Below are 19,135 nucleotides of genomic sequence, written 5' to 3' on the forward strand. Positions count from 1 at the left end.
ATAAGAACAGTAGTGGTTTCTCTTAGCAACTGCTTCGCTTAATGACTGAGTTGCCAGTCCCAATTGTGGTTGCTAAATGAGGACTACTGATAAGTTTAAAATATAAGATACATATTTTAAAATTTTGCTTCTTAGTTTGTATTTTTAGTTTGTATTTTTATTTTTTTTAAGTTTTTAAGATTGTTTTGTTACAAAAATAAAGATTAAAGTTAAAAAAAAAAAAACTGAGTCTTGGTTCTTATTTCTGTTCCATATAATTCTTATCCTGTCTGCATTATTTCAGCCATGTTGGAAGGCAAGCTGAAATAGCTCCTGTCTATATCCCAGGAATAGTTCTGCTTTATCCACATTGCACTGCAACTGAGAAAATGTATCTTGTAAACCACAAGGTGGGTAGATGGTCTAGCACCTTCAGTCTTGATACTGTAACTTATGCATTTACTAAAAGTCCTCTGGGTGTAAATACTTAGTGAACGGGTTGCACATTTAAAGATTGGGTTTTCAGGATTTATCTATCATACTTTTCAGTTTGTACACAAGGAGAGGCTACTGGCCCACATAACTGAAATAGGTTTATTTTCCCCATCTACCCCTCTCCCCACCCCATCGCCCACCATGCTTTTAGGCATGCAGCATAGCTTCTTGGAGCAATTTTCTATGGAATACAGTTTTTCTCCTAGAGTCTGCTTTATAACACATGTGCAAACCTACTCTGAAAATATTTAACACTGCAAAATTTCCTTTCAACCAAGCCCACTTTATCTGGCTTAATTAACTACAAAGACTTAAGCACATGCTTGAGATCTTATAAAGTGTAGTTTGGACTTTAAAATAAAAAAAAAAGTTGAAACCCGTTAATGTGATGCACTATAGCTTTACATTCAAATTGTTTTATAACTGGAAAATAATAATAATAATAACAAATATCTTATATAATGCATTTGGAAATAAAGCACAGATGCTTTATTTCTTCCTTGGCCTATCCATTTTCCCATCCTGGCCTATCTCTTTTTCTGAAGTGCAGCCTGAAATGAAGTTAGAGCCCTTAGCCGGAAAATAAATTGCACATTTCCGTTGTTTGTTATGGTGAGGAACACTGTTCCATTTCTAGGACTGAAATAAAATTGTACTGGTTGTCTGGCCAGCTTCTCTATTTGGGATGGGGACGAGATGCTTGCTACTGTCTCTTTTCCTTTAGGCAGAAAAGTACTTCCACTCTGTAGAAGACAGATGAGATATAAATGTTTAAATCAATCAATGAAGCCTGAGCTTGTCTAGTTTGCACGCTATTTTCAAAAGAATATATATATATATATATATATATATATATATATATATATATATTTTAAGAGGAAATCTTCTTGCTTTCCTTCTAAGCATGCATAGGGAATTACAGACAACAGTCACGCCTCAGATTAACCTCATTGGCTATGAAACTGCCACTGCTCAAAATGCATAGCAAAGGCAGAAGAAAAGCACAACAGAGAGATCACTTAAATTAATCTTGTTATGCTCCATATTGTCAGGGTTAATGATGATTGCCTTTTCTTTGATTACACTAAACGTGAGTGTTAGAATGTCAGTGTGGCGGCTGTTGTAGCAAATGCCATTTATCCAGTAGAAAACTAAATAAATGAGGCTGTGCTGGATGTTTTGCCCTGTAGGTCTTGGTCTCACATTTATTTCTCAGATATTATTTGTACAGTTACATTATGTATATAGCTAATCACATTCCTTCAGAATTACCATAAGTTTAAACAAAGCCAAAAAGGACAGATGCAATATAATGAATGCTTCTTTGACACTAGGTTAAGATGTTTTATTCACCTGGGGATTTAAGTAACCTATGTCTTTAGCCTATCTTTTTAAATTAAGTGCTGAATTTTGATTGCTTTTATTGTTTTCTACTTTGTTTGAAAGTTGCATATGTTTGTAATCTGATGAACTACTTCTTTCCAGTTGCTGTTCTCAAGTTTCTCTTGGATTTTGTCTAAAGATACTTTAAATAAGTAAATAAATTGAATGTGTATCCTGTTCTAGGGTCTATGGAGAATAGATCTGAAACTTCTTCTTAATGACATGTATAAAAAGTGAAACAATTATTAGCTTGGATACTGTATCACACACTAATGAAACAAACACATACAGCAAGTACAGGTAAGAAATATGGGGAAGATAGCCTTTTTCACTTTTGGCATTTAAAATGGACTGTGTTCTATTCTGGAAGCAGTATATACTGCCAACAAGACTAATATCCTTTGGTAGCCCTGTCCTCTATCTTTTTGTCTAGTTTTCTGTTTAAAATATCTGAGCTGACATTTTTCATGGTAGTAAATTCCATAGTTTAACTATGTATTATGTAAAGCAGTGCTGTATTGCCTAAATTTGTGTTGAGTATACTTGCATTTAGTTTCAGTGGAGTTCTAACATGGTGAGAGAAAAATAAAAAATGTCCACATTTTTTGCATCATCTTTGATTTTATGTACCTCTACCATCTCTCTCCTTATCCATCCTCACTCTAAGCTAAAAAGCCCCAAACATTTTCCTTTCAATGGAACTGCTTCAGCCTCTTAATCATTATGATTCTCTGAATCATTTCCACCTCTACAATATGCCTTCTGAGGTGTGGTGATCAGAACTGAATATAATATTTTAAATGTAGGCCTATCATATGTTTATATAATGGCATTCCTATATTGGCAGTTTATTTATATTCTTTTCCAAATGATTCCTACACTGGTATTTGCTGTTTCTTGTTTATCTGAAGCAGCTGAAATCCAGACCAACATTTTCACTAAGCTAGTGAACAGGCTGTAAATTCCCTTTCTTGGTTATTTTCAGTTCAGAAGTGCAGATTTATGAAGTTCAGATTTTTGCTCTAGTGTACAACAGTTTACATTTGTGTGTATTGAACCGAATTTGACATTTTAAAATCCATTTACACACATTTTACAGATATTATTTTGCAGCATTTCAAGATGCGTTTTTGATTCTGATGCAACGTTAACAGTATTTCTGCTCACATTAATGTTGAACCTTAACTCTACATCATTTATAAACAAGTTAAAAAGCAGGAACTGTTATCATTGCCATCTTGTAGAATTCCTGAGGAAGTATTTTATTCATCCAGAAATAAATGTTTCATTCATTCATAAATAAAGATTTAAACTTTTTAAAAAGCAAGATGTATGGGAACTTGTATAATTTGTTAACAAAAATGACTTCAGTAAGGTTTGATTATTCTGTATTTCATATGATTTCATATGAGATTGAAAGTCCAAATTACTGAAAATGTTTTAAAATCAACTTTTAAAAACCACATTAATTAGAGAATAGTGAAATTTCACAAAAGGTTATACAGTTTGAGAATTCATCTCTTTTTTCCTCTCGCAAGGTATTATTTATTGCATGTTCATCAGTCTGACAGAGTAGCTATGGGATTAAAGAAGAAACTATTTTCACTGAAAAAAGTAAGTTAAGATAACATATTATAAAAAAAAAGAAAGACAACAGCATTTCTATCAATGATACTAAACAGAGACTCATGCTATTTTTATAATAATATCAGAAGGAGAATAAACATTTATAATTTCAAAGAAAAATCAAAGTATTGGCTAACAAAGAATGGGATGAAAATATTTGCACTAAAATTATGCTAATTGTAAAGCTTATTCTGCATAATTTTAAAATGTTTAATTTCACCATTTCCATTCCTCCAAAAATTCATTTTGGTTTTGTATTTCTTGATAAATCCATATATATTTAGTAACTGAAAATATAACTATACTGAGAAATGTGAATAGAGAATCTTACCACTGCAAAGGCACCACCTGTCCCTTTAGGGACTAACATTTTGAATAATTTTATTTTCAAGCAGTAATCATTTAGAAATTGTTAAGTGAAAACAATATTTACATCTTAATTTTTTTAGAAGTTTTTTTAAATCATTGATTGATTTAAAAAAAACTTTAACATAATCCAGATTGTTATAAAATATAACTGTGGATTTCTCACATCAGGTCTGTGTTTCTATGCACAGTAACATGAAACTAAATTCTGTTAGACCCACTTAGATTTCATACTGGATCCGCATGCATAGAACTGTGTTGCACTAATACTAGGAGTGTTTCAAATTTCAGAAAACATATGATATATTTATTTTCTAAAAATTTACTGCCTATTGTCAACCCAAGGTGAGGAGAAAGTGAGGAGAATAAGGAATGATATTTCATTGCTTGCAACACCTTTGTGTTTATTCAAGGCACAAAGTTAACAGCCCATTCATGTGTACGTTTACTTGGAAGCACATCTAACTATATTGCTTGTTCTTTTATAAAATAAAAGGCATCATGGTGTAATGGTTTAGGGGTAAACTACACGACACATATCATACAGCTGATAAGGTTTGCTTTTTGTATCCAACTATAAAGACTAATTTCAATAAACAAACAAAAAAGGTCCATGTGGGATGTATATGTATGTGAATTTTTATAACCAAAGGGACTGAAGGGTGGGAGAACAATGAGATATAAATCAAGCCACGGAGCATTTACTTGTGAGTTTTAAAAAATCTCAAATCATATTTAGTGTAGATTCCTCCAGATCACAGGAAATGCCACTCATTTATGTCCTCTGTAAGTACATTTCAGTTGTGATCCAATTCAAACTGTAAACTCAGATCAAGATAGGCAATGGCCTATCAGACACAACTGTCAATTCTTCATCAGCGTATGATACAAACAACGTATCATGCACAATAAAGCCAATAAAGATATGCAACAAGTAAACTCCATCAGTCATCTTTAGAAATGATTTTTAAAACTCTCCTAAGAATTAAAGTAACCTCTATTTTTAAAAAAAGTTAAGGAACTTGGAACATTCAGCTATTCAAAATATATTAGCTAGTGATAATAGGAAAAAATGGCATAGGAAACCATAGTAGAATCAGTGACATCCAAAACCAACACTTATTGGTGGATCTGGGAGGCACACATCTACACTGTGTTATGCTGTTGTTCCAACAGCAGTGTATAAACTTCAGTTGGAAGCAACTATCATTCCAACTACAGGATGTATCCTGTTTCAGACCAAAGTTCCTCTATGACCACAACTTCAGGCAATGACTTAGTTACAATAGTCTTAAAAATGGGAGGTAAAAGATCTCCGTCTACCCTCCAGAACCAAGTTCATGCAACAGACACCACCAAATCTTTATTTGACAAACATGATTTACAGTGGCTCACCTCTTCAATGGAATGTATATGTTTATTTATTTGTAATTTTTCTAGCTCTTATTTTCAGTGAACTTTCAGGGAATAAATAAAAAGAAAAGAGTGAAAAATGAGAATAAAATGATGAAATCCAATAGGAAGTATGAGCAGAAAAACAAAATAAGTGTCATTTTATTGTGGTTAGCATGCTCCATTATACCTGATGGGGTAAGGAAAACAAAATCACACAACATTACCTATCTTTATCTAAGATACTTATAATTCCAATGGGGGCACCTGTGGAATCTCACTGCACCTCATTCTCTATCCCAAGATTTCTGTTTTTAGACTTACCAGCAACGGACCACTGTGTATGGAAAATCATGATAAGACTAATCTTATTACTATGTACAGAGTAGGTCAAGTAGTAGAATATTCTCTTTGTCAGCACAGGAGATACACAACATCTAACAAGCTCTTGGTCAGGTTATGGAGTAAGACTCTTTCAGAATATAGCAAAAAGTGTGCATCTAAATTACTCTATCAGCAGTGAGGAGTTGTGGTCTTGAGTTATGTGCATCCCCAGCCCCCCCTTTTTTTTGTTTTTTTGTTTGTTTGTTTTCAGTCCCTGGAATTCTCTCTGCCAAAACTTAGTAGCACAGTTTCCAACCATCTGGGGCAGGAAAACACAACATGTATAAGTCAGGGGTGTGCAAACCTTTGGAATGAGAACTATTGTTGACCTTTCGATAGCATGTTAGGGCCATGCTCCAAAAACTGAATAGGCCTTCACAAAAAAAGTGAGTGGGGTCTGGATGAAAAATAAGTATTTTGTTTTTAAAAAAATAAGTTTAATTAAATACAATGTATTTAATTTTTATCTCTTCTTTCACATTAAAAACATTAATTCAGTGATGATATGTGTGGCTATTTTAGATTTAAGTTCTAAAATAAGATTAATACAATTTTGAAAGATAAATATAAATCTCATCCTGTTCCCCAATAATCAAAAAGAGAAAAATCTCAGCCCTTCCCATATGCCTGAAGCGGTTCTACTTATTTTACCCATTCCACTGGGGTACTTACTCTGGCTCCCAGAACTTAATAATGGCCCTGGGACACTAAATGGTTGCCGTCTCTCAATCTTCATCATTACAACAGCAATTGTATGGAACTCATAAATGAGATGATAAACATGTAGCTGTTTAAGTATATTTAAAAATAAACTGAATGATTATCAAGTATTCTGAAAAACCTTAATAAATCCTGAATTACACCCAGACTTTTAAACTTTGATTTTTTAATATCAAAACACATGTTTGTTTTTTTTAAAATAATCCTACTCCCTTAAAATAATATTTAAAAAAAAACGGTCCTCAAAATTCACATCCTTTAACATATAAACACTTACAAACCACATTCCTGAAGTTAGCAATATTTTTTGGTAAAGTGAAGGTTTTTTCAGCTGCGATGGTAATGTAGACATTAGAAATTCAAGTCAGCTTTGGAGAAGATGGGGCACTTCCTCATAATATAGGCAACTATGAAACTATGTGGTATTATAGAGATGCAATGACCTTAGATTTCCTGTATCGGAAATGCCTGTAACACCTGCTCACTCTGGACATAAGGAAGTGTTTTCAGAAGGATGCACTACCAAATGAAAAGTCAAAATAACAGAGTGGAGCAGCCCATGTCAAACTTATCCATGATCCAGTTTACAAAATGTTTAACAGTGGAGATGCATGGTAATCAACAAGTTCCCAAGCGGGTGTCATGAATCTCTTTTTTGGGGTATTTGTACAGCTGCCAGATGGTGGAGTGTATCCCATTTCTGTATTATTGTGATTTTTTTTTTGCTTTGAAGTTGGCTGAGTGCTACAAGGATGAGATTTTTCACAATGCATGCTCAAGTGCAAGTTTAACCCTTGGATTAACACAGATCAACTTTTGAAATGATCCAGACTATGTGAAAAGTTTCATAGGCAATATACCTATGAATTAAAGTCTCTGGGGTAAACAGATTATCTTCAGAGGATCTTGTAAAATGTGTCAGCAAATATCCTATTATCTAGCTTTATATATCAAAGATGATGATAGTGATGATGATGATGATCCCAAATCAATCCACTGCAAGATGAAGGCCTCTTCACTGAAGGTAGCTGACCATAATGTAATCTTATATACTGGTCTAATTTGGTTGGTAGATAGGTGACAAATTTAGCTCAGTTTGTTTCATTGCATACTAAGATATACCAAGATAGTCTAACATTTCTTTTAATTTCTTTTCCAAGGCATGTCTAAGGCTAAAATGCCAAGTGGTTTATCTGGTATGTACAGTAGAGGCATATAGTTGGGAACAAGGAAATATTATTTGCATCCCCACTCGTGATTAAGTCATATCTATTTTGTTGTTAAAAACCTGTTTTAAATATGAGAGATCCACAGCCAGTCTCTCTCTCTCTCTCTCTCTCTCTCTCTCTCTTTCACACACAGTTTAATAATATAAAGTACCTTCAAATGTGCAAAACCACATTAACAGTAGTTACCCAGATGGCTTCAGTCCCTAAGGGAAAATTAAAACCTGGATCTCCCAATGCCAATGCCTAATCCAGCACCTTCACCACTACTCCACCCTGGCTTTCATTTCTAATAACCTGGGACTAGCCAGCAAATCGGGAAAACCTACTTTTCTAATGAGTGTCTTCTCAAATGGCAAAAAGACTCACTTGAAACTAGTGATGGAGGATTTTGCAGTGATAATAACAGAAACAAGTTCAAATCAGGCTCATTCCTGATAATAGGACTTCTTAGATATCCTAGAAATCAGACATTATCTTAAATTTGCAGAATCATCAACAGAATTGTTTGGATGAAATCTATTTGTGTAATGGGATTTTCTCAAACACTGTTCTCCTCTTATCCCCACCCCATCTCTACTGCCACTTGAGCAAATTAATTGTATATCTACCATATGCCTTGCACTAATTGTTGGGCTGTACGATCCCCCCCCCCCGGCCCCCCAGTTTCTGCCTGACATGGCAAAATAGCATGCAATTTTTCATTTGCTACCATTCCATTATGGCATCTTTTGTAAGTACAGAAGGGGAGAATAATCAATAGCTCTACTGTAAATTTCAATTAAAGCAACTTGGGATGGTGCCAAGCAACTCCATCATTGTTTGAGCATTATATGCACTTAATGGGGATGTGCAGTATTTAAAAGAGCACTCAATTATCCTCAAGTACAATCAGAAGCTCATTTTGCACAGCTTTTGCACTTAAGTAGATCCACTCTGCAATGGATCTCAGTCCATTCATACTGTTTCAAAGCCTTGCATTTGTTTGTTTCCTTAATTCAATCATTTGTTAACCTGCTGTTAGTTGAGCATTCTATTGGGCTCCCAAATTTCATTCAAATGCATAGAAAAAATGTTGCACAGCAAGATGGAAATTATAAATAGGCACATTCAAAGACATTTGTGTTCAAAACTCATTATTAAACCATTGTTGCTAAAGTGTTCCCACTTGTTTTAATTGTGCTCCATTTCAACTCAAAGACCACATATGTCTGTAGCAAGTTGTTTGCAAATGAAGGGCTGGAGCAATTTTTCTTCTGTTCATACTTTTGACAACATATCATGCTAAATTCTGTAGTTGCAACATAGCCTATAGATTTAAAAGTAACTGAATGCATCAGTCCTCATGTAAATAGGAATAATACTGTATATATGTTTAGGAATAGTAACCTTAACAACTGTAGATACAAGTATTACAAACTGATTAGTTAGCTTACAGCTTTGTCATGATTTTTACATTTAACATGTTCCTTGTAACAATATTTCTGTAATGAATTAGTTTGGAAGTTCTGGAATTAATATCCACTTGTTGTTAATGGCATGTTAATGTCACAAGATGTTATACATATTCAAAGGATTTATTTCAAACAATACTGTATGTTAAGATTGTCATGTTCAACCAGAGGATCAATGGTTATTAATTTAAAGGGAATAATTGAATGTTTTTAGAATGTATTTCAGTTCTGCAGAACACTTACTTTGTACAATAAGGATAAAAAAAAAAAGATCTATCATTTTATCTCTTGCAGCATCCACAGCAACCTTCAGGAGTGACTATGGTCAATCTTCCTTAAGTTCCTTCCTTCCTTCCTTTTTTGAACTTTTCAGGCGGGCTTAAGAGGCAAAATGGGTGCCTTAATTCTTGTATAAACTCCTTAAACCCTTTCCCTCCCCTAAAGGGTTCCTATCCCTCTCTAGTTTTTTTAAGGTAGCCCTCAACACGTCTTGCAACTCCTGGTGTGGGAGCTCTTAAGCTGGCAGAAATTGCACACTCGTTATGCTCAAAGACACTGATCAGGGAGCAACTGTGGCTCAGTTGTAGAGCATGTGCCCTGGATGCAAAAGTCCCTGGTTCAATTTCCAGTATCTCAAGAAATGGCTGGAAAAATGTTTGTTTTGAATTCTGGAAAGCCTCTGAAAGTCAGGACTGACATAGTGGCCTAGATGAGGCAATGTTCTGATTCATTATACAGCCATTTCCTATGTTCCTACACAGTAGATACATTCACAAAATTCATTTATTTAGGTACATTAACAGTCCAGAGTGCCACGAAATCCAGTAACCTGATTACTTCCAGCTTAGAGTTATGGCCCAATTAATCCAAAACTATCTAGGGAAAGATGGTTCATTATTCCACCTTGTTGTGGACATTACTATAAAGAGATAACTCTCTTTTCCAGATAACAGGACAGGAGCCAAGCAAAATTCTCCAAAAATAGGGTTTATCAGTGCACTTTGTCTCTATCATTTCTTCATTGCCTCTACTAATGGAGTCCAAGGAAGGTTTAAAATAGGGGCAAAAATAAGGTGGGGGTGGATAACCCTTCCTATTCTCCAGGTGCAATGTCTCTCAATTGATGAGAACACCACCATTTTTAAATGATTTTTTAAAGGAAGTAACAGCAACTGCGAAAAGTTGGAGATCATAACCAAAGTGGCACTCTCCTCCCCCCACCAAGATGCTTCTTGATTTACTATATTATGTATTGCCAAAATTTCAGGTAAATAATTCCTTGGAAGTAGCAGACAATCACAACTGAAAATCGTAAGAAGGGAGAAGAGAAATGAATAGAATTAAGCCTTTCAGCAATAAAATTAATTGCTACCACTTCCATATATTATTGATAGCAATAGGTTAATAAAATATGGACAACAAAAATAAATAGCCAAATATGTGAACATATTTCAAAATTACATTTGGAAAATTTATACTGCATATGTTTATTTCAAGTAGATAATAACAAAATTGCAAAGTTACCACATACCAATTTCCTGTCACATTCAAGGATGTGTACTGTTGCCTGTGAAATCTGACACAATGGGGAATGTCTTTACACAGCAATGACTGCAACATCCTTTTTTAAATAGTTGCATGCGTCATTGGCATAATTTTTAATTCATGTTCTTTGTGACTTTTAAGAATCCATTTAATCAGCAAAGAATGTGTCACAATCACATTTTCCAGGAGTAATGCCAACCGATTGCACTTATATGTGATAGATGCCTGAAAGGTAACAGCGGTGTTTTTGTGAGGAAAATGTGTTAATTGCAATACTCTGGGATATGAAAATGAAAAAAGAAAGAAAGAAAGAAAGAAAGAAAGAAAGAAAGAAAGAAAGAAAGAAAGAAAGAAAGAAAGAAAGAAAGAAATAGCACAAGTTTCACAGTAAACTGTATGTGGAGAGCTAATCACATCTGAAAGAGAGTTTGTTACATTCCTTGTCTCCAAGGCATAGAAGTTATTAGAAAATGAAGAAAAACCATTAGTGTTTTATTATCAATGTTCCAGTAATGTTTGAACATTTCTACTCATCCATCCTTCTTTCAGTTCTAATGAAGCTGTCCAATATATTTCAATATTAATGTTGCCTATTTTCTTGTTGAAACAGCATTTTAAGTACATGAATTTGCCCCAGCAAAGCAACTTCACTTCCCCCTATGCTACTTATTATCCTTCCACACACAATAAAACTCCTTCTTTTCATCAACCATATGCTGAAAGCTTTAGGATACCTTGACTCAATGCAAAGAAGGACAGAGAATTCCATATGGCCACATGTGAGAATGGAAGCAGAAAGGAGGGCAGCAATAAATTTAACGAAGGCTCAGGGTTCACTGAAACTTAGACCCAGACCTGCATCTAAGGTTAGCTGTTTCATACAGCGTGGCTGTCTGAACCTATGGAGATCAGGTCACTAGAGTTTTGACAATTACAACTGTAATGATCAAAATAGCTGCCTTCATTCTCAGTAAATCCTGAATGAGTAATTAGTCAGACTACATACATCATAAAAATATATTGCCTAATTTATATCTGCCCTTCTCATCCCATTGTTCTCATATGCTCTTGACAAACTGAAAACGTTGACACAACTATCTATGTGATTGATTTCTACTACAAAGTCACAATACTAAGCGTGTATAAATAGAAAAATGAGAGCCAAGAATGCAGAAAAGTTACCAATTAAGGAAATCTTTTTGGTATTCAACTGTTTCCCTTTTTACTTCTCTGTTGTGAATGTCCTCCTTCTGAGCTACAATAAATTTTGCTTATACTACACTTAGACATTGCCTGTGGTATTAATAAAAGAAATTGGAAAAAAATCTTCAGTCTACTGGACCAATAAAAAAAAGTAAAGCAATAAAATATTGTATGTTTTGAGGGTGGCTCTGAAGAGCTGCACCAAAACTGCCTGAGTCACATGTGCTGATTATTCTTTGATTTATTAAAGTTGGGGATCTGCCTGAAGGGACATACTTCATCTGAAAGACTGAACAGTGTACGTTAGAGAAATCTTTTCTTTTTTGGCAGTGGCTGTGGGGCAGGAGCAATTTCTTTTTCTCCTATGGAAAAAATGCTAGGAAGAAGAACAAGTGAAGTTCAGAACTGAGGTTCAGCAGAAAAAGGGCATGATTTAGCCTCACACCTTGATTTTCCCTTGGCTGTTCCATATGTAAAGTTGTTTGCTGATTCAATCCACTTGGCATTTTCAAACTTCATGAGAGCTATGATGTTTCACATGATGATGGCTAATTGGTAGACTGGGAACCAGTCTTAATGTAGATGGCAAAGTCAAAGTGAACAGCCGGTGTACAAAGTTTTGAATGGGAACTATTGTTTTGGACACTTTTTTCCTAAATGTTTTTAACTATATTTTTTACAGCATGTATATTTGTCTCTCTGTTTCATGCCCTGTTGTTTCTCTCAGCTATTTAAAATGCTCTATGCCATAAATATACTGAATAAAACTAGAGAAGACATGAGGATGAAAAATTCAGCAGTAGCATACATCATTTGCACGCAGACAGTCAGAAGTGAAATCTCCACAGGTATCTGAGAAATTTAAAATTCTGTTATGTAATCCTGGAAAGCTATTCCCAGTCATTGTAGACAATACAATACTGAGTTAGATGACCCAGTGTTAGATCCATTATCAAGCAATGATAATGATGCACATCTATTACAGGCCATCAACATGTCATAACTAAGCATTTGAACTTCTGGGATCCAAATAACAGTTGCTTTCTTAATGATGGGAAACAATTTCATGAAAGCAACTGAAGGCAGGGATAGTTTGATATGGATATATTAGACTTCTTTAGTGTTATCTCCTTGTGAAATATGCCATCCCACATACAAGAGAAGAAAATGGACAGTTCCATGTAAGAACCAGCACTTCAGATAATCTTTGTTTGAGTCCTAAATCTTGCTTACTCCCAGCTCCGCTGAAATGAATTTAGAACCAGAATACAATTGACACTTCTCTTTTCTTTGCAGTGCTAAAGCTTGTTGGAACTTAGAAGCTTGTTATCCTCTTGGCAAGAACTCTTGTGTCACTTCACCTCCTGATACCTGAATGTAAGACAACTTCAATCCCTGAGCTTCAGCATCCCATTTGCATTGTTCTTTTAGAATATATCTCATTCTTTCCACCACTCCAGCTGCCACAGTAACATACAAATTACTTAGAAAACGACTGGCTGCAAAATGCTGACATGCTACTCCTTTATCATCACAGCTTGCAGGTGTTAATAAAACAGCAAAGGAAAGGTGACTTGATGGCTTTACTGATCACATATTGGCATCTGCTCTGAAAGGATTTTTATTCCTCCATGTCTTCTAGAGTGTGGGTCAGTAAGTGGTATAAAGAATTTATTTGCATCCCTCTATTGCCTATTGCCTATCCTATTGCCACTTATAGTGACCATTGATTAGCTCATCTGTTGTCTGCATGTTCTTTCAGTTTAGAAGAGAAAATGAATTCAAGATGATTGGTGAAACTGGTGAAGTTCAAAAAGAGGAAGATAGGGAATGTAGAAAACTGTGGGACAGTGCATTTAATACTAGGAATGGATATAATCTGTGTAAAACAGATTGTCAAGCAGCATGTTCACAGACACTTAGAAAGGAATGTTACCATTATCAGAAGTCAGTGTTGCTTTGCTAAAAACAAATCTTATCAGATGAAACTTATCTCTTTTTATAACAAGTGACTAGTTTGGTATACCAATGGTATGCTATGGATGTTGTGTGTTGTGATGTCAGTAAAATGTTTGACAATGTCTCTTAGGCATACTTGTGAACAAAATGGAATCATGTTTTCTTCAATCCAATAGATTTGCAATTGGTTGAGGAGCCACACCCAGTGTTTGCTTGTAAATGGTTCTGAATCATTCTGAAGGAAAATATGAGGTCCCCCAGGCCTCTGTCCTCATTCCAGTGCCATGTAATAATTTTGTAATTGACCTAGAGGGAGGAATGGAAAGCAGATTTATGAAAACTGGAAACTATGGGACAAAATCACAATTCAGAATGATTTTGACAAGTTTGAACATTGCACCAATTTCAGTAGGATAATGTTTGACTGTGACAAGAATAAGTCTCTTCTTCTGGAAGAAAATCAAATGCATAGGTATAGTATTAGGTAAAACTGGTCCACTAATACTCTAAATCTAAGAGTATTAGTGGACCAACAGCTGAACATGAGCAAACAGTGCAATGTAGCACCTAAAATGTTCAATGCAATCTTGGACTGCCTTAACAAAAGCATTGTGTGCAGTTCATGGAAGATAATAGTTCCATAGCACTCTGTGTTGTTAGACTACTTGCAGTACTATGTCCAATTATGGGTACCACATTTAAAAAAGGACATATGTCAGGGTTTATCAGGATGATGATGATGATGATGATGTAGAAAGCAACTCCCCTAAGGAATGGTTAAAGGAGCTGGGCATATTTAGCTTGCAGAAGAAAAATCTAAATGAAATATGATAGTGATTTACAAATATCTAAAATGCTGTCATTGGAATGCACAAAGATGAATGGGTTGAATTACCTGATGGTAAGAGCTGTTTAATTGTGGACTACATGCATAGAACAGTGGTGGACTCTCCTGGTGTCAAATAGGGTCTAGATCAGTGTTTCTCAACCTTAGCAACTTTAAGATATGTGGACTTCAACTTCCAGAATTCCCTGGCCAGCATGGCTGGCTGGAGGATTCTAGGAATTGAAATCCACATATCTTAAAGTTGCCAAAGTTGAGAAACCCTGGTCTAGATCGATAGGGAGAGAGAGAGGGGAAGCAAATGATAAAAATGTGCATTGTGGTACATGACACAAACCCATGACTTATTTAGTTGTGTCTGACATCAGAACAGAAGTATGAAAAGAATGTGTGCATCATGATATCATAATATACAGTACATGATTCATTTCACCACCACCACCATAATTATGGATTATAATGGACATCTATGGCTAAGAAGCACTTTGTGTGCGATGGCTGTCTATATAAATATGATAGATAGATAGATAGATAGATAGATAGATAGATAGATAGATGGATGGATGGATGGATGGATGGATGGATGGATGGATGGATGGATGGATGGATGGACGGACAGACAGACAGACAGACAGACAGACAGACAGACAGAATTGCTACTTAATTGCTTTTAGTGGATTATTTTACTGAGCAGGCAGTTGAATATGTGACCTGTACTTCAAGGAAATTATTGGTTTTGGGAAATGGTGTCAACATAAGAGATTTGGTTTCTGGGATCATGGTCTGACATCTGAAATAATGGACTATTGACCCTGGATTGATTACATTTCACAAGGACTGTTTGGCCAAGGTATGGAAAGTCTGATCAAGAGAGCTTTACGGAAACTTCTGGGTGTTACAGAGGAAAATTCTGAAGTTAGACGCTTAGGTAAAAATGTGTAGAACTGTAGAAGGAAGTGTGAATTTTGCCATAAAGGAACCTATTATAATATTCACTGAGAAATCAGGAAAAAAAAGTTGATAGACTTCATTTTCTATGTACCATTGCATGGAGTATGGGTATTAAACAATATGAGTTTGGACTTTTGGCACAGGATGGTGAGTATAACTCAATAAATATAAAAGATACAATTTATTCAAAATGAATAGATACAGAGAATGTAGAAATAAGTTGTATTCACACCTACTTATAAAGTGAAAAAAAAAAACATGGCAGTTCTGTAAAAAAACATGTGGGCTGAACCAAATAGAAGAAAGAATAAAAACAATACTGTTGATTGCATGGTGTGTGATAGGAAACACCAAGGAGAAAATGTGAATAATGCCTTCTGAAAGTGAATTGCAGATTTTTCAAATAGGCATAAAATAGTAATGATGGGAAGCTTTAATTACCCTGACATCTATTTGGAAGCAAACTCTTCCAAGCATGGTCTTTCAGGAAATTCCTGATTTGTCTTGCTGATAACTAACCAAACAAGTGGAGGAATGTACAAGAGAATCAGCTACACTTGATATGATTCTAACTAATGGAGAAAATTTATTTGAGGAAGTGGAAATAGCTGGAGTTCTTGTTTTAAGGGAAATTAGACCTGAGTGTAATCAAATGTGGATTTTAATATTCAAAAAGCATACTTAAATCAACTCAGTGCAATATTAAGTAGAATTTCATGATGGGACATGGTCATAGGCAAAAAAATAAAAAAAAGGGGGGGTTCAGGATATCCATGAGTCATAAAAATGAAATAATCATGATAAAAGCATGATTGCAAACCATTCCTGTGAAACTGAAAAATATAAAACAGTAAAAAAAGCCAGTATGGCTACATAGAAATATTACTGAACATCTGAAAATAAAGGCACATTTAGGAAGTGGAAAAAGAGACTGGTCACCAAGAAATCAAAGACAGATAGCCTACAATTGTAGAGATGGTACAAGAAAGACTAAAGCTGAGATGAGCTGAGGTTCGTGAAGGAGACTATCAACAGAAAGATATTCTTCAGATATGATAAATAAACAAAAAGTACTGTTATGCCAATTGCTCAGTATACTGTACATTGTACAGTTTTAACATTTCACTTTCTACTTTGCCTCAGTTTCTTCCTGAGAAGTGGATTTGAGTTTCACTAGAGAACAGTGAATAAAAAATGAAGCTTGAAATTTATAGAAATGTGATCAGGGAATATCTTGAACACAATGCTAGAAATCAACATATATTTATCAAGGAGAAATCTTGATTGAGAAACTTCCTAAGAATATTATGGAAATGCTGTAGTCATATCTTGATTTCGGCAAAGCTATCAACAAACTACTTTTTTTCATACTCCTATGCTAAACCATTGTTTGCTTTATCATAGCTTGATAAACACCCATGATCATTAATAATACTAATACATAATTCATAAAACTTATAATAATATGCTCATCTGATTTTCACTGTGAGAAAAAAACACTGTGCATATTATTTGCTCTGAATCTTTTAGTGTTGTCCAAACTTGGCTACTTTAAGATGAGTGGACTTCAACTCCCAGAATTCCCCAGCCAGCATTGCTGGCTGGGGAATTCTGGGAGTTGGTCCACTCATCTTAAAGTGGCCAAGTTTGGACAACACTGTTTTAGGTGATAGGTGAGATGGATTATGGGGAGACTGAGAAAAGAATGGGAGGGAGATCAATAATGAAAAGATAGTGGGCAAGTCAGTTTATTTCCTAAATGACACCTTAGCCCAGGTGGAAGGAGCACTTCAATTCCTTCAAAAAGACTCTGCCTTAATTAATTTACTATAAAGGAGGATAGGAAATTTGTCTTATTGTTTCCAAGATTCTGCATTTATCTCAGATTAGCATTAAAGATATCTTACTGAAATCTATGTAATTCTTGCTTCCTTGATTTTACCCATATGCATGGGGCTTGAAATTAGAAAACAAGAAGGAAGATTTTATTAACATAAGAAAGAGTGCTTATGTTGGAAGATGTACAACCTTAAAGGCCACATGTGGGTCTTGAAATTCTAATCTATGGTTTCTAGAAATCTTCAAAAGTAGCTGTTAAATTGTAATTTTAATAAAATAAAAGACAGGAAACTTTAAATGCATAAATATCAGCTTTTAAAAAATAATTTGTTGTAAATAGAAATTAAATTAAACCAAGTGTGGCTTTTCTACTAGACCGCCATTCATTTTGTCCTAGCTGTCCACATATAGGACAACTGTGCATATGATGGTGTTCATCATTAAGTCATCCCATAATACTGATGTAACAATTAAAAGCTTCCCAATATATGCACAGGGTCAATAACAAATTTCTTTCACATAAATGATACCTGTCTGAGACTGATTTTTCCCCATTGAGAATAAAGGCAGATCCTGAAGGAAGCTGTTGACATCTAAAACATCTTTTAAAAAGTCAGTGTTGATTGACAAATATTTCAGCATTTTAAACATTGTGTCTCTGTCATTTCTATAAAATTATGGCTTAACAAAAAACAATAACTATTCATTAATATTTATCAGGCAGGGATAGAACTGATTGATAAAATTTACTGTTGAACAAAACTTGAGGAATCTTCCATCTTGTGGCTGGTGTGGGTCTTCCGGGCTGTGTGGCCGTGGTCTTGAAGTCTTGTTTCCTAACGTTTCGCCAGCACCTGTGACCGGCATCTTCAGAGTGCAGGAGCACAGACAGGAGCAGTTCTCTCTGTGCCCAGGGTGAAGTGACCCTTCTGTGGGTATTTATAGAGATCTGGGGGAGGGGGTGTGGGGGGGGTTGGGTTACTGAGTGGCTGCTTGTTTTGGAGTCAGCATCTGTGTGTATTTTCCTGGGGATTAGGCAGGGTTTTTCTTCTACTGAATTGTTAACGAGGGGCTGCTGGGGGTGATTAGCAAGTTCATTGTGTGAACTGTTCACATGTCCTGGTGGTTGAGCTGAGTTCGTTGACCTTTTGCAGGCTGTATTTTTCAGGATTGGTAGCCAGGTTTTGTTGATTTTTAGACTCTCCTCTTTTTTATTGAAACTGTGCTGGTGTTTGTGAATCTCAATGGCTTCCCAGTATAGCCTGGTATAGTGGCTGTTGGTGTTGTCCAGTATCTCTGTGTTTTCAAATAGGATTTTGTGTCCAGTGTGCTTGAGAGCATGTTCAGCTACTGTAGATTTTTCTGGTTGCTGTAGTCTGCAGTGTCTTTCGTGTTCTTTTATCCTGGTATGGATGCTGGTATGGATGCTGCGTTTTGTGGTCCCGATGTATACTTGTCCGCAACTGCATGGTATGCGGTATACTCCTGCAGCGGTATACTCCTGCAGCATGGTATGCAGTATACTCCTGCTCCTGTCTGTGCTCCTGCACTCTGAAGATGCCGGTCACAGGTGCTGGCGAAACGTTAGGAAACAAGACTTCAAGACCACGGCCACACAGCCCGGAAGACCCACACCAGCCATCGTATGCCGGCCGTGAAAGCCTTCGACAATACTTCCATCTTGTCTTGAAGTTCTTTTCTCTGTTAGGGTAACTGAAAGATTTGCAGCTGGAAAAAGGTTTGACTTTTATGATGGGGAAAAGCTATGT

The 19,135-nt window shown here is 35.5% G+C and overlaps 1 protein-coding gene and 1 pseudogene across 1 annotated transcript in view; both read right to left on the reverse strand.

Moving 5' to 3' along the window:
- Window positions 1-19,135, reverse strand: part of LOC148215107 (uncharacterized) — a 137,551-nt gene that overhangs the window by 106,633 nt on the left and 11,783 nt on the right. The gene's annotated exons all lie outside the window — the stretch shown is intronic.
- LOC148215109 (U4 spliceosomal RNA) lies at window positions 1,322-1,454 on the reverse strand (annotated as a pseudogene).

This window comes from Python bivittatus, unplaced genomic scaffold (genome assembly GCF_059951505.1).
Source record: "Python bivittatus isolate LINGU-HERP-01145 unplaced genomic scaffold, Pbiv_v1 ctg000350_np1212, whole genome shotgun sequence".
NCBI lineage: Eukaryota > Metazoa > Chordata > Lepidosauria > Squamata > Pythonidae > Python > Python bivittatus.